The 12,996-nt window shown below is 41.8% G+C and overlaps 1 protein-coding gene across 9 annotated transcripts in view; it reads right to left on the bottom strand.

Moving 5' to 3' along the window:
• mfrp (membrane frizzled-related protein) overlaps window positions 1-12,996 on the bottom strand; it is a 32,615-nt gene that overhangs the window by 16,039 nt on the left and 3,580 nt on the right. For 2 of the 9 annotated variants that reach the window (XM_076892178.1, XM_076892182.1), the window contains exons 4-9: window positions 12,727-12,846; window positions 12,382-12,470; window positions 10,598-10,769; window positions 10,387-10,521; window positions 5,531-5,671; window positions 5,104-5,388 (exon numbers count right to left, since the gene is read on the bottom strand). The gene's annotated coding sequence lies outside the window, so the exon portion shown is untranslated. Of the gene's footprint in view, window positions 1-710; window positions 1,798-3,622; window positions 3,764-5,103; window positions 5,389-5,530; window positions 5,672-10,386; window positions 10,522-10,597; window positions 10,770-12,381; window positions 12,471-12,726; window positions 12,872-12,996 lie in introns of those variants that run through there. The other 7 variants (XM_076892176.1, XM_076892179.1, XM_076892177.1 and 4 more) reach the window with 7 other exon arrangements.

Below are 12,996 nucleotides of genomic sequence, written 5' to 3'. Positions count from 1 at the left end.
CTGCTTTGTTTCGCTTAATGTGCCTTATAATCCCGTGCACCTTATTGTCCGAAAAATGCGTACTGCACACTGCAGTTTAATGTTGCAAAGCACCTCTTTTTAACTTCAGTGGATATTATACATGGTTATGCTCAGTTTTTTGGGCCGGATTGACTCGGTGCAATCCTTTTAGACTCAGAACTTCTCAGTGTTCCCTATAAGTGAATTTCTCCCAAGCCAATTACAATCATGGAGAAACACACTTTGCAACTGTTTACAGTAATAATATTTTATAGCGCTTTAAACCTCAATCTTTCAGGCCTGGTTTAAAGAGCTGATTGTTAAATCATGAACTCCCAAAATATCAACATATCACCACCGGTGGATCACACCTCTCAGATTTTCTCCTCAGTGCACTGTAACAAAAACAAAAACAGACATAACCAACAAAATACTACTAAAATAACACAAACTAGGGCCCGTTGCAGACATGTCCAGCATAAAGCTATCCCTCTCTCGCTTACGAGAAAGAACACAAGCCAAAGCTCACTGATAACATCAAGCTAGCGCTAAGCAAAACCAAAAAATCAACCAGAAATTCACAGGAACGTTTTGCTTCCTGCCGGGACAATATTGTGTGGGAATGAGAACCTCAGGTGCCGTAACTCCTTTTGTTCCTCCTTGAATTAGATCTCAATCACAGAAAATGCCATACTCCAACCTAAACTTACCCTATTAATTCATCATCTTCACTCTGTGCCACTGTTCCTCATCAGGGCTGTGTGAAGCACAGCAAAGAATTCAGTCAAGGCCTTGAGCCATAAACAGACATCACGCACAGACATTGTTTTCATAACCAAACCGTTTTAGACCTTATTCCTAAAATCTACACAAATGCCCTCTGAGTGACATATAACACATTCTAAGTAATCAATGGTAATCAATGGCTCCTTATAAAATTATGCATCTGGATGTTTGTGTGCAGCATTTTGCATATCAGCATAAGCAAAGCATTCTTCATTGCATCAGCGTGTATGTGTGTGTGCGTGTGGATCACTCTTCATTGCACAAGCGTGTGCATGTGTATGTGTGTGCATCACTTCTCAGTGAATCATCATTCCCATGTGTGTGTGTGCGTGTGTGTGTGTGTGTCATTTCTCACTCACTCAACGAGTGCCCGTGTTCATGTGTTTATTTCACTTCATTCTGAATCTGTGTATTTGGAGACGTGTGTGTGTGTGTGTGTGTGTGTTTGTTCATCACTTTCCTGTTCTGGTGTTCTGGGTAAACCACGGCCTGAAGCATGCCCTGGGGTCCTGCCCTCCTCCTTTTCAGTTTGTTTGCGACCATTGCTGCTGCTGCTGCTCAAAATTCTGTCCGTCCTGGTTCTGACCCCAATTGGGGCAGTCCTTTCTCCAGTGTCCATGCTCACCGCAGGTGAAACCTGCATCTTCTCCTGTGTTTTTTTGTCCATTCTGAGGTGCCTTCTGACCTCAGTTACTCCTCCTGTCTCGGTCACGCCCTTTTTGCCGCCCGATCATCCGTGTTGGTTCATCACTGTCCTGCACAGTGTGAATGCAAAGTTATCAAGGTCAGCATTCTTTTGCTCGGCCTTACTTTTCCTCTGGGCTTGGCGGGCTTCTCGTCAGGTTAGGTTTAGTGCTCTCCGTCTCGTCTGCATGAGATCACATTCCTGCAGGTCTGTTGACATTCTCAGGTCGTTGTTGTGGGTCCAGCTGTTGCAGCATTTGGTCAGTGTCACGTATGGGGGAGAGCAGGAGTCCAGTCAGCCTCGGCTTTCAGGGCCGGCAAAGCAGCCTGTAATTAAACATAAAGAGAAAAACAAAAAACAAAAACAGACAAAAAACAAAAGCAAACGAACAGGAAAATGATGTTGTGTTGGCTGTATTTCAACGAGAGGGGAGAAACACCGGGACCAGGCCCTGTGTCAGCCTTCTCTCCCCCTTTTTTTGTTTTTTTTTCTCTCCCAATATAATCAACTCCTAACCCACCAAGTTGACAGGACAACATGCACCTGTTAAAATTCTTAAGATCATGTTTAAAAGCCCAAAAAGAAATTTTCTTTCATTCAGTAATCACTTGTAATCAATCAGCAGAAAACATGTCACAATTTGAATCTTTTAACCCCTAAATTTGTTGTGTCTTGCCTGGTTGGTTAGACCAGTGTCCCCTTTTTTTTTTTTTAGTTAAATTGTTGTCCTGCAACCCAGAGGGTTTCTTTGTCAGTAATGTATAGACTTCATCATTTAAGTATGTTAAATTTTTCTTTAACTTTGCTGGAAAATCTTCACGTGTTCATGAGTGTAAGCTGTTTCTTCATTGCGTGTATGTGCATTTGTATAAAAGCAGGTTAATTTTAACTTTTTCTCAAACTAGGCGTTACCTTAAAAGGAGCCTTTCTCTCACACTTCTCTACTTGTGTGTCACCTTTTTGTTGTGATGCTCCGGACGCCTTCCCAACCTCCACAAGTCCGTTGGCCCCAATTTTATGAGTTAAAAACTTCTCTTAATTCTCTCCTTGCTGCTGTCTGTTTCACAGCTGCTGATTCGTGCTGGGTGTGGTTCCCATTACCTATAATTTTGCTTCGGCCGCTGTGCTTGTGGGGGCAGTTGGTCCAGGTCCGCAGCTTCCTGTATTAACACACTAAGAGATTTATTTTAATTTCATTTTCATCACTTTTAAACCGATAAGCAGGCAACACGCCTACCTCGACAACGTAAACTGCACGGCAGTCTCCCAACACATTCCTCTCTCTACTCCTCCATAAGTCTCCACTACACACCTCTTACTATCTCTCCTTTTTATTTTTATTACACCACAGAGTAATACACCCAATTATGCCCGTCTATCTCTATGTGGCTCCAAATTCCCTCTTTATTTTAATTTCTCACTCGTCAGGGGACAGGCACACAACAATTTTAACCTTTTTATTTCTTTACTAATCTATGTACCTAAAATTTTACTTTGTATTATGACCGCAGCCCTTAAAACTCGACTGACGCCACAAACCACCGTCAAACCTCTATCCAATGTACTAAAATTAGCACCAACCACTACTGCACTTCACGGCCGCACCACCGGAACACGGCCGTATCATAAACCAAACCTACGGACGTGTTTCGCTCTCGCGTTGCCAGCGTTCAACTGCACCGTGAAGCCAGCATCTGCTTTTCCTTAAATCAACTTCTATTTCATAGCCGGCAAAAGCCAGGACGTCACTGACACCATAAACAAAATAAACAAACCTCGACTTCAATGTACTGGACTAATGGCCGCGTCTTCAGAAGAAATTCTAACGTATTATTGCTACAGAAGCCAGTATTAGACAAAATTAAATGTGGAAGGTAAAGTGGCTGCAACTAGTCCAACGTAGTATGTTATTAGTATCTCGGTAGAAGCAGTTTACTGCAACTAGTCCAACGTAGTATGTTATTAGTGTCTCGGTAGAAGCAGTTTATTTAACACACTGGAATTCAGCCTCAACTTATGTTGTTAGTATCTTGCGCCAAAAACCAGACACCGACAAATTTACTGTGAAAATACATGTGACTCAGTGAACAGATTAATTTGGAAAGCCCAATATGCACATTTGGTATTTATAATACAACAGGCTGTGCTTACCTTTCTGTTTTAGGCCGGCCTTCTGTTCACCTCGCCCCACGATCTCACCAAAAAGCCAAATCTGCACTTCCTCAGCACACCAAAGATCCGGGTCACACGGCACCAAGTTGTTGAAATCTCCCAATTCTTTGAATCTTTGGGCTGAAGGAAGGACAATACTCGGTGTATAAATGCTCAATCAACAATCATTTATTTCCATAGAATTCAACACTTATGAGCATTTAAGCCATCATGATGGGGAGAGCTGCATGCAGAGGGTCACAGCAAGTCTCAAAATGGTGACAGGTTGCTCAGCTTTTTATAGTCTCTAGTGGCCCCCATCTAGTCGTAAAAGCCAAAACATCACATTCTTTCTCTGTTACAGCTCCTAAGTTATGACCTCGGCAGTTGTCTCTCCGCTTTTCTGTAAGGTGGGGGTATGGAATGTGGTCTGTCTATCTCCCCTGTCTTAGACACAGAGTCTCCTGCTTACAATCTTCTCTTCATGATTCAACAATTAAGCATGTAATACATTCACAGCAGATCAAGGATACAGAGTGATGCACACTTATCTAATAAACTAATCAGTGAATATGTTCTTTTAACTCAAAAGTATAACGAGAACTAAACTACATACAGATCACACACTCTATATTAAAGGGTATAATATGATCTACAGCAGTATTCTAATTCAACTACTTTGATTACATATATAAGGTAACATATAATAACAGAATAATATCACAATATGTCAGCCCATTTCTACTGGAAATGCCTTTTGGTTAAACTTTCAGCAAGGAATTTGCATTTGCACTGTTACATTTTTATAAAGCTTTAATGTACATAAAAACCAGCTTCTTGTTTAAGTGAAAATAAATGGAAGGTTGTCTTTTTGCGCTAGTAATGTTGTGGAGTTGTATTTTGTCTCGCATCAATTATATCGTCGGTTATATCGTTATCGCAAATTTTCAAATATATATCGTGATAAATATTTTTGGCCATATCGCCCTGCTCTATGCACGACCCCCCCATCCCCTGGAAATGAAAGAAATAGCTCCATGGGGTGTAATCCCGATGAGGTATTTTATGGTCTGTGTACCCTTGTAATGAGAGTATGTTTGTGCGCGTGCCTTTAAATTAGATGGTCTTTCTGTTCGAATCTCAAAACAGTCAACAATGATGGCTACTCGTTTTCCAAAAGTTTCAGTAAACTGTGGAGGCATTGTCGCCTGCAGACAGTGCCTCTCAGGCCAGTGCACCAGTGCTCCTAAGTGGGCATACAAAACATCAATGGTATCGGTGAAGACAGAAGACAGTGTTTTGTGCGACACATGGAATAGATGACAAAGATGCTGGACTGGAAGATCAAGTCTCAGACGCATTAGTGTGAGTAAGAGCATTTGGAAACCTGTCAGTTTCTTCGATATTGGCAGGAAATCTTTGACAGTGTTGAAGAGGGACATCAAGACAGCATAACAATATAGTCCAGTGTAATATCTTACTTTTTCGGTATCGTCCTTTAAGAAAGTTTCATTCAGCTCTGTCTTTTGCAACTGTGCTCGAAGCAGTCTGTTCTCCTCCAACAGCCGGTTTATTTCTGCTCTGCCCTGTTGACTGCACACACAGTCCTTCGTCTGCCCTTCAGCTTCCGTGACGCTGTCACTCCCATCACCACTGTCCACATTTGCAGCTGGTACGTCAACCTCCACTTGTCCAACACAACTGCTGTCCACTGCCTCCATGACATGGTTGTTGTTCTTCTGTCAGACCTTCATCGATCATCAAGCCTGTAAGATAAAAAATAGTGCATAGACTTAAGGTTAATGTACACCAATATTCCAATGACAGGTGTGTGATTCATCTTTAAGTTATGTGCGGATTAGTGTACCATAAGAGCAATTTAGTATGTTTTCAGAGGGGGGTGTTTACCTGCAATGGGTGCTCTTTTTCGCTTCCGTTGCATACGCCTTGCGTGCCGGTCCGAGTCTGACACAGGTTTGTCGTCGTGCCCCATGTGCAGTGTTGGTGCCCAGTCTGGATTTGTTACATCCATTTCATATGCTGGTTTGCCTGCAATAATTCCAAATCAAAAGCTACTCAGTCGACATGACGTGGTTCTGCAGCATCACACATTAGCATGTTTTATCTCATTATCTATGACCGCAGCGCATTGAAAAAAAAAACACTAAAAGCCTTTTAGTTTGGTCCTTTTACAGCATCCTGCCATGCGATTACATTTGTTCCTGACCACCGAGAACACTCACGTTAACTTTTATCGAGTGGAAAAAAAGTTAGCGTGTTTATATTGTGCTAACATAGCTGTGTTGCTAGCGGTCACGTAGCACATCATTATATACCAGCTAGCCCAACTTCAGTAACCCTACAAATCAATCAATCAATCTTTATTTATAAAGCACTTTTCATACAGAAAAAATGTAGCACAAAGTGCTTTACATAGTTAAAAGCAGCCCACCCCACCCTCCAACTCACTCCCCACACTCTCAATACACATATATCCCCCCACCCCCACCCACACACACATACACACACACACACACGCGCACACTTAAAGAGTAAAAATTGGGCTGGGCTCGCATGAGCCAAGTGAGGAAACATTATAACAGAGAGCCGTCTGCACCGGGAGCCGGTCACAGACCGCAGCCTCCGGGCTGGGCACACAGCAGGAGGGAGGCCAAGGAGCCCCCCAACCAGGCTGAGAGGACCCCAGAGACCAGCAGCCACGGTCAATAACAGCCCCGGTGCAGAGAGCGCCCTCCGAGGAAACACTGGAGATATGACGCAATACGATATATACAGGGTAAAATGATAAAATAAATAAGAACAGGATACAATATAAATATAAATATAAATAGAGTAAGAAGATTAAAAAATGAATAAGAATAAAATCAAAAAATATTAGGTAAATCCTAAATTAATAATAGAATAACAGGATAGAATAAATAAGCATAAAATAAATAAACGTTAAGTAAAAGCTAAATTAAAAAGGTGGGTCTTGAGCCTGTTCTTAAAAACATGTACGTTCTCTGCGGCCCTGAGCTCCTCCGGCAGGCTGTTCCACAGACGAGGACCATACCACTGAAAAGCTGCCTCTCCGTGAGTATGTGTCCTGACTTTAGGGACAATCAAAAGGCCAGTACCAGAGGACCTCAGGGTCCGCGAGGGTTCGTATGGTAAAAGCAGATCTGAGAGATAAGAAGGCCCAAGACCATTAAAGACATTTAAAAACCAATAAAAGAACTTTAAAATCGATCCTGAAACACACGGGGAGCCAATGCAGCGATTCTAAAACCGGTGTAATGTGGGCCCGCCCTCTGGTCTTCGTCAGCACACGAGCTGCCGAGTTTTGCAAGAGTTGTAAAGTTGAAATATTCTTCTTAGGAAGACCAGAGAGCAGGGCATTACAGTAATCAATGCGACTGGTAATAAAAGCATGCATCAGCATCTCCGTGTTGGCCCGAGAGAGAATAGGGCGGACTCTGGCTATATCTTTTAGATGATAAAATCCAGTTTTGGTTACATGTTTAGTATGTGGGATAAAACCAAGCTCAGAGTCAAAAATAACACCCAGGTTTTTCACTTGTAGCGAAGGACATAGTGAAAATGCCTGTAATTTAGACAAGAGTTTCTCTCTCTGAGCCTCAGGACCGACAATTAAAACTTCAGTTTTGTCCTGGTTAAGCTGTAAAAAGTTTTCTGCCATCCAAGATCTTATATCCAAGATACAGTTAAAAAGGGCATCCATTGGTCTGGTGTCATCAGGAGACACGGAGATGTACAGCTGCGTGTCATCAGCGTAACTGTGGAAGTTCACTCCATGCCTCCTGATGACACTGCCGAGAGGCAACATATACAAATTAAAAAGTACAGGGCCTAGAACCGACCCTTGAGGCACACCACATGTCATTTTATGGATCTTAGAGGAGCATGTATCCATACTCACCATAAAAGATCTGTCAGAGAGATAGGAAGTGAACCAGTTGTGTACAGCACCAGAGAGGCCCACCATGTGTTTTAGTCTGTTTAAAAGAATAGCGTGGTCTACTGTATCAAAGGCTGCGCTTAGATCCAGCAGCACCAGGACTGAGAGCTTTTGGGTGTCCCAGTTACATCTAAGATCATTTAAAACCTTTAGGAGAGCCGTCTCTGTGCTGTGGTTCACCCTAAATCCAGACTGGAATATCTCCAGGATCTGTCTATCATTGAGAAAATCAGTAATCTGAGTAAAAAAAAGTTTTTCTAAGACTTTACTTAAAAATGGTAAGTTGGATACAGGTCTGTAGTTATTAAAATCATTACAATCCAAATTGCTCTTCTTCAGAAGGGGCCTCACCACCGCCGTTTTAAAGGCAGCAGGGAAGACACCCAACTGAAGAGAGCAATTCATCATGTATAAAAGCTCAGCCTCAAAAAATCCATAAAGTGTTTTAAAGAGTGAAGAGGGGATTGGATCTAAAAGACATGTGGTGGGTCTCACTGTGGAGAAAACCTTCTGAAAGTTCTCAGCATTAACCAGGACAAAGCTGTCCAGTGTCTCCTCAGGTACAATCGAGCCCTCAGATGTGTTTACAATCATATCGCGATTAGATAAAATATCAGATCTGATGGCGCTGATCTTTCCCCTGAAGTGGTCTGCAAACTGCTCACAGAGCGAGTCTGTGGGGGTTCTTTGGGAGCTGTTAAAATCAGGGTTAAATAAATGATCTATGGTGGAAAAGAGGACCTTGGGATTATTTTTGTTAATACTGATTATTTTGGCGAAATATGAATTTCTTGACTTCCTTAATGTATTATTGTACATTTTAAGTTGCTCGGAAAATATTTGATGGTTGATATTATTTTTATTTTTCCTCCATCTCCTTTCTGCTGCCCTGCAATTTCTTTTGAGTTTTTTGACTTCTTCGTTTCTCCAGGGTGATGCATGTTTTACGTTAATCTTTTTGGTGGTGAGTGGAGCAACGGAGTCAAGGCTTTTCTTCAGTTTGCTGTTAAAATAACTAAAAATCAAATCGCAGGGTGCAGGTAAAATCACAGGGGGGCATTTGACTAAAACCCTGGTAAAATTTGCAGCCACTGTCACTGCTGTTTAGTTTTCTGTCTTCATTTATGTTGGAAGTGATAAGAAAGCTGTACGTTTTAATTTGTTTCCAAAACCAAAACCAGACAAAGGATACAGCTTCAGCTATGGTGGTACGTGTGTAGTCGGTTGCAACGTTAGAGCTCACGATCGTGAAGGCAAGAAACTGGATTAATCTTTTAATCGTTTTCCATCCTGGCGGCAACGTGAGGGATCCCATGTATCCGATATCACCAAACAAAGACGCCAGGCATGGATTGCAGCGGTGAGACGAGCGGATATCGAGTTCCGTGCAATCCCCAGCTTTTTGTTGGTTTGCTCGCGGCATTTTCTCTCCGGTGAGTTCTAAAGTAATTCATATCACTATCCGATTGTTCAGTCTGACGTCACTAGCCGTGTCTGGGCCTAAACTCTGCTGCAGGTCCATATATCAAATGATCACTGTGGCATTACTGAGAGTTAAAACACTGTCTTAAGTCTTTCATCTTTAATAAAATTATCAGCGTTCTGCTCTACCAGGTGTAACAACTGAGTTAAACATCCAGGCATCCATGACAATGGAATTTATGACATATGAGTTAGAAGTTAGCAGCAAGTTAGCTCGCTAGCTTCTCTCTGTTACCCTCTTTGTGACTGAACTCTGACCGTGAGCACCACAGCCACTGCGCACCAGTCACACGCACTTTAAATCCATCACAGTAAACCAGTTAGTTTACCTCAGTTTGTTTTGCAGCACATTTCACAACATGCAAAAGCATAATGTGCCATGTACAGACTCAAAATCTGATTTAAAAACATGAGGACTGACCTGTAAGCTTTACATTTACAGTTTATCACATACCACTGAGCAGTTCTTACCTGTAATTCTAAGCCCTCTTCTTCCTTTTCTGGTTTAAAACATCAAATTAGACTAAACAACTAGTCTAAAACCAAGAGACACTTAAATATTAAGTTAAACCTCTGGGGTTGCCGGACGCGTCGGCGCGTCAAAATCACATGACCAATTTAAGACGACACAGCTACAAGATGCAGCGATTCAGAGGCTGTATCCCAATTCAGGGTCTGCAGCCTTAAAGGCCACATTTTAAGGCCGATTACGTCACAGCGACGCGACGAAGGCCTAAAAATAAATGTTTGTTTCAGTTCTATGAAGTTCTATGAGTATTTTGGATTAGTAGCACTGCTGTGTTTGTTGCATCATATTGCTGTAATTGTTTATATGCTTTATATATTCTGAGGTAAGTTGATCTATAGTGTTACATCATATTCTATAAGGATGTTATGTGTTTGTGTACTTTCTGCCCAGTTTGACCCATTTAGCAGAAGTCAGCTTGGTTCCACTTGCCTCTTACCCGTGATTTCAGTGGAAATTTCAAATTCAGGATCTGACACACACTGTTTCATGTCCTACACAGTTCTTGCAAGTTTCCTTTACAATATTGTAAAGTAAACAAAACATCAATCTAAAAATTGTCCTCTTTTTTATTTTTTTATTTGGGCTTCTTAAATTTATTTTGGGCTACCAAAAACTGAAGAGTGCCTGCCCGAAGGGCTACCAGGGATTTTGAAATTTTGCGAGCCCTGCTTATGCAAGGTAAGTTTCATGTTGGACTCATGGTTCTTTGTTAGTCCAGTTTAGGATGACGTATGTATCATATCAAATATATGTCATATCAAAACAACCCCACACCTGCAGTTGTTTCAGTTTTTCACAGGTGTTTCCTGTCAGCTGGTCAACCTCACTCAGGTGGACATCCATATCAGCCAACCAAACGACAAGCTCCTCCCTTTGTGCTTCAAATCCCTCCCACTCTGAGACAAGGAGCTGAGAGAGAAAACAAGGGTCAATTATAAAGAAGAGAGAAAAGTGAAACCCTCCTGAGAAGGTCTGACTCGCATACCTGCAGTCGACCTATGATTGGCGTTCACGTCATCCCAGCGGCGGCCGCACTCCCTCGCCAATGCCAGCAGCCAAGTCTGCAGGGTGCCCTGGAAGAGCAGAGTTAATGTTCGACTCCTCCTGGTCAGGCTCTCCAGCTGGATGAGCCGAGGTCTCCCCTCTCGCCGCCGCCTCTGAACACACAAACACAAATTGCATGTGAAGCAGGAGGTGCAGATTTTTTTTGCTATTGTTTTCTAAATCCAGGCTTGATCACGTGGAGGTATTTGGAAAACTTTTTTTGGCCAGCGGACGACTGTTGTCTCGCAGAAAGTCAAATCAAATGTATGCGATACACAATCAATTCACAAGAACACATTAAAACAGAAGGTGCCTGATTTCAACTCAATTCTGCATCAAAACAGGGTAACAGAATTAAAACAAGTGTTTGCAGCAAATGTGAGCACAAAGCCTCACTTTGTACAAGCCTGCTATTAAAGTTCTCCTCTATGCAGACAACCTTCCTGTTTTCAAGGCACAACTTGGATCTGCTGCACAAATCTTATGGATACACGCTAAATGAAACAGTAGTGTGCACGACTCCAGATTCTGATCCCTCGTCCTAATATGGTCCTAAAAGGCTCACAAAAAACAACATAGCGATAGCAATAAAGCAAATGTTGAGGCTTCTAAATACAAAGTCCATAAACCAATGGCTGACATGGGTTTTATCATAAGGGTGATAAATATACAACATATGTTCTTAAGACTAAAAGTATAATACAGATTTTAGTCTGAGAGATCTGATGTTCATTTACCTGCAGATGCACTATACGTGCCTGCTCCGTGGTTTTCCACAACATTTTGCACATCACTATTTAATACAGGAAGTAGGTAGGTGAACTAAAACAAGTCATCTTTCTTTGTGAGAGGACAATATTAATGAAATAAACCTCAATGACATCATAGGGATCCCTAAAGATGCTCCTGCTGCTTTTCTTCCTCCTCATCCTAAACTTCCTTCTCCTCGACTTTCATCCAATTGTACTTCAATCTACTTGTGTTTCTCCCCCTCCTCTTCCTCATTTTGTTGGAGCTGTGAACAGAATTTGTGTGAATCTGAATTAATTTGTGCAAAAAAGTAAAATCTACAGCTTTTCAGTCAGAGGTGGTCTTTTGATTTAAGCCGGGTAGAGTAGATTTATGTGTTGATGCTGCCTGCTTCATCTCTGCGACTGGCTGCTGAGTGATATTTACACCCCGGCTGGATTACAAACTTTAACCACGTGCTGCACTTTGGCCCAGCGTTGATACCTCTTGTTAGTATAATGAACTCTTCTTGGCTTAATGTATGATGTTGGATAAATGAAATGTACAAAGAAAATTTAACTATATTACAAAAGGACATCTATCTTGGTAACATCAAATGACCGGAGCATAACTTGTTAACTAGTCTGAAAATAAGTTATACAGGAACAGTCACAGACACACCTTCTCATGTGTCACATTTCTATTCATTCAAAACACTTATGCATTGCTGTATTTTATACGGCTCTCACAGAATGCAAAGTACAGGCTGATGTGAGTATTTACACACACACACACACACACACACACGCTTATTTCTCTCTTATCCAGAGAAATCCTTTCATCAGCCTTTCAATGCTGGGTAATCAAAGTATAAAGAACCATGCCAGTCTCCTATTGCCAGAGGCTGAAGTGTGTGTGCAGTCACCAGGTGATAATCTGATATCGTGTACTTCCCCACTGATGTTAAGTAATATGAAAAAAAAAAAAGAATCCCACCTTAGGCCGAATGTGTGACTCTCTTCGTAGTGGAAGAGAGAATGAATCTTCCCATCCGAATTCACGGCAATCAGTCTGTCAATCAAATCCTGTGGAGTAAAATGAGAGGCTTTGAACAAGAATGCACCGGATAGGGTGCAAAACGAAAACTGTGTGGAAATTTACAATGGGTAAGGTGGAGAACGTATATCAGTCTCAGTGTGAGAGGGTTTATTTGAATGCGTTTGAAGTAAAACAAATGGGTGGGTGGTGTTTGGAGGCGAAATAAAAAGTGCAAACATGCCCTCAGATGGATGACAAAAAAAACTGCAGTGTGTGGAAAAGAAGAAGAAGAAAAACACTTACAGGTATGGAGGTTGGCATCTCCCTCAGGGTGTATTCGCTTTTGTTGGCCAAAGACTGTCGGCCCAGCAGTTGCCACACCGACTGGGAAGAGGAGAGGAGGTTGACCAAGTACAGGAAGGACTGAAGAGGAAAGTAAATACAGCAGCTGTTAGAGAGAAAAAATGTATTTGCTTTTAAAGACCATTGTGAATGCATTTGTGCACGTCATGGATTGATCAAATCCTAACACATAATAATAATATAACACTATTCAACTACAAACACTACCGA

Source organism: Maylandia zebra, linkage group LG14 (genome assembly GCF_041146795.1).
Source record: "Maylandia zebra isolate NMK-2024a linkage group LG14, Mzebra_GT3a, whole genome shotgun sequence".
In the NCBI taxonomy this organism is placed as follows: Eukaryota; Metazoa; Chordata; class Actinopteri; order Cichliformes; family Cichlidae; genus Maylandia; species Maylandia zebra.
This window is presented reverse-complemented; position numbering and strand designations above follow the sequence as displayed.